Raw genomic sequence first — 3,968 nt, forward strand, 5'->3', positions numbered from 1 at the left:
GACCAAGACTTTGGAACGAGTTGCCTCTGCTTGTCAGACAGGCCCCCTCCCTCTCGGTTTTCAAATCCCGTTTAAAAACTCACTACTATTCAGTAGCTTTCAACACCAGAGGATCTGTGTTTTGAACCTGTATGCTCCACACTGGTTTGTCGTCATATTTATTATCTGCATCGTTTTTATGTCTATATTCTGATTTACTTCATTTTGTATTTTGCTTTGTGTGTTGTCTGTTGTTCTGTCTGTAAAGCACTTTGGTTGGCCTTGTAGCTGTTTTAAGTGCTCTATAAATAAAATGGTATGGTATGGTATGGTATGGAACCCTCCACCCTCCTCTCTACATCACCATCCTATCGACGTCCTGTAAGAAATGTAGAAGCTGTAATATCCAACTGCCCCTCACATCCTCCGATCTCTTGCCTTCCCTTCCAGGGTTCCCAGGGTGTCCGAGCGGTACATAATGTTGATTCTATCACTGTAAATAAATCACTAGATATGCTGATCAGGGTTTTGAGTTCTGTTTTCCTCAGTACGTTCTGGGTAAACACCTCCGTTGTGACACTGCAATACGTTCTTCGCATGTGATCACATTTATTCATGAAAAGTCTTGAACATGATGAATGAATGTGTTTAAATGAAACACTCGTATCAGACGGGTCATATTTAGTCACATCGGACTTTTTTAAAGGTTAAAATAAATGGTGATAAACAGCCCAATGAATTATCTGTTTGGGCTGTAAAAACACAAACATAAAATAACGAGTCTCGTAACAAGAAGCTCCTCTGGGAGCTTCCAGGTTTCCATTGTTAGTCCATGATCTTATGTAACAGACCTTCAGTGCCAACCCTCCTCCGGATCACCTTGAGACAACCTCAGCTGCTCAGACAAAGGCGTGATCTCAGCACAGCTACCTGCCTTGTCCCTTGCATCGCGCTCCACCTCCTAAAGTTCACCGTTTTATCCCAGGAGGACGGAGCAGCGCCTGGGGACAGGATGGGGACCGTTTCAAGCGGAGCGTTAGATAACTGGATGGTTGGTTTGTCTCGTCTTGTTTTGTTCAGGGAAACATAACGCCTTTCGACAGGTTCATGGAAGAAAGAGGCTCACGTAGTCCTCAGTAAGCATTTTGTCCTCCTTAACCCTCCTGTTGCCCTTGGGTCAAAATGAGCCAAGCACAGCGGGAGGTTTTACTTTGGTGATAATAAGGAGGTTGTGAGTAAAATAAGCTTCCTGAGAACAAATCCAGAAGCTTCCATTGGTGATGATTTTACAATTTTTGTGTCTGGTAGCAAAAAATCTTCTAAACCATCCATCCATCCATCTATCCATCATCTTTATCTGCTTCTTGGTTTTTGGGTCACGGGAGTCACTGGTGCCCATATCCAGCAGTCACTGTGTGAGAGAGGTGGGGGGACACCCTGGACAGGTCTCCAGTCCGTCACAGGGACACATATAATAGAGACAAACAACCATTCACTTTCTCACTCACACCTAGGGACAATTTAGAGTTACTAATCAGTCTAACATGCATCATTTTTTGGTCTGTGGGAGGAAATCAGAGTACCGGAAAAAATCCATGCATGCACGGACAGAACATGCAAACTCTACCCAGAAAGGTCCCTTTCTAAATTGTCCCTAGGTGTGAGTAAGAGAGTGAATGGTTGTTTGTCTTTATGCGTCCCTGTGATGGACTGGAGACCTGTCCAGGTGTCCCCCACCTCTCGCACAGTGATTGCTGGATAGGAAGAAGGGGGTAAAGATGATAACCTCTCTGAAACACTTTAAAGTTCATTTAAAGATGGAAAGTTTACTCAGTTCTTTATTTTGTTTGATGTTTTTGTGGCATTGTTTCCTTTGTTTTACTAGACTGCTGACATTTATCTAAATTTCCTCCTGGGTATTGAATAGCCTACCTGTCACCTCTAAATAGACCTGTCACGTTATTAGAATGTCGTATAAGGACTCAAAGGAATTTCAACATCATGATATTAATTCAGAAATTTTAGAGGTTGTCACTCAAGTAGAGAGGTTGTGTAACCGCGCAGTAATTGATCAATTATACTTAGTGAATAAAACATCAGATTAAAAAAAAAATTACACACCTACGCTGACTTCTGTCGTTTTCATAAACTGAAGGAAAACAAAACCGGTTTTATTCTGTGCGCATTTTATTTGGTTCTTTAGGACACCTTAATATGAAATTAAAAAAAATAAAATAAATACTTTAGTAGTAGAAATGAACAAGAGACAGCTCAGATCTGACATGCCAGAAGAACAAGCAAACTAAAACTCTGTGATGTTTCGACTTTCTGTGAAACCGATGGTTCTCTCGTTTGCCAAAATGAAAAATTTGATGAAGACTATACCTGATTGTTGTGAATCGGTTATATTCTATGACAGAACTAACACCATATTGTACCTCATTGTGTAAAAAAAACCATACCAAGCTGTTGTGGCTGTGTATGGTTCTTCCACATGCTACTTTAAAAAATGAATTGTTAAATTATATACCTTAGTCCCTCGATTCTTTGTGGTTCAACTTTCGCGGACTCACTCTTTCGCGGGTTTTCAAAGTAAAATTGTACACAACACACGATTGTCAACTTTAATATTACTCACGTGATTGGGACGGTATGGAATAAAAAGTTAACGGGAGCAGACGGGAGCGGGAACCAACCAAAAAACAAACCAACAAATTTGGACAGGTGCCACCATTTTGTAGTTTTCTTTCAATAAGCCTACACTGCAACGCAAGTCAAAAGAACTACACGACCCAGAAACCCAACAGTGCTGCTGAAATTCAAAGAACAGCAATGGAGCGAGCAAACACTAGCAGAGAAACCGATGTGATAAAAATAGTTTTGCAACGCAAAGTCAGAAATAATGATCTATCTATTAAGATCAAAGAACTGGCAGGAAAGTCGCAAACAATCCTGGAGTTGAACTCATCCTTCAAGTTGTAGTCTCTTCACTGGTGAGTACCCACATAAAATTTTATAGTACTGTACAGTACATATCAAGTTCAAGTCAACTTTGATATTGTTTCTATCCCATGTGGTACATAAGGTGGAATGGACTTATGTACACAGGGTTTGGGTTACACCCAAAAAAAGCAAAAATCACAACGTCCTGCCTGAGGGGAGCGGGGCAAAAAGTGAGTGTTCTGGGTGAGTGGGGTCCTTCATGATGCAGGTGGTCTGCAAAGCTTCTCTTTCTGCAGCTGTGCAGCCTTCATGCCACACGTTGATGCTGGAGTACAAGATGCTCTCCACTGCACACCTGTAGGAGGTGAGGACTGAGCTTCCCAGACCAGCTCGTCTCAGCCGCCTGAGGAAGTAGAGTCTCCGATGAGCATCTTGATCAGGCTGGTGGTGTTGTTGCTCCAGCTGAGGTTGTCATTCAGCTGCACACCTAAGTACTTATAGCTGGAGACCACCTCCACTGCTGATCATCCTATGTTCAGGGAGCGTGGGTTTGCACCATCTAAAGTCCACGACCATCTCCTTTGTCATCTTCATTTTGATGTGAAGGTTATTCTCTTTGCACCAGCTCTCCAGGTGTTCCAACTCCTGCCTGTAGCTGGACTCATCATTGTTTGTGATGCATCACACCACCACTGTATCAGCTGCAAATTTTACAATATGACAGCCTGGATGGGTAGGTGTGTAGTCATACGTGAGCAGAGTGAACAGGAGGGGGCTCAACACACATCCCTGAGGTGAGCCAGTGCTGAGGGAGGAGAAGAAGTTGTGGATCCTCACAGACTGTGGTCTGTTGGTTAAGAAGTCCAGGACCCAGTTGCATATGGAGGGTCTTAGTCCTAGTGTGAGTAGTTTGTCCATCAGGGTCTGGGGGATCGTGATATTGAAGGAGGATGTAAAGTCCACCCAAGTCCATCCATTCACGTATGTTGTTCAAATTATGCAGATTTAAGAGTTTAGAGCATTTTTAAGAACAATGCAAGAGTGTG

Source organism: Nematolebias whitei, chromosome 1, assembly GCF_014905685.2.
Source record: "Nematolebias whitei isolate Nwh7 chromosome 1, NemWhi1, whole genome shotgun sequence".
NCBI classification, from domain to species: domain Eukaryota; kingdom Metazoa; phylum Chordata; class Actinopteri; order Cyprinodontiformes; family Rivulidae; genus Nematolebias; species Nematolebias whitei.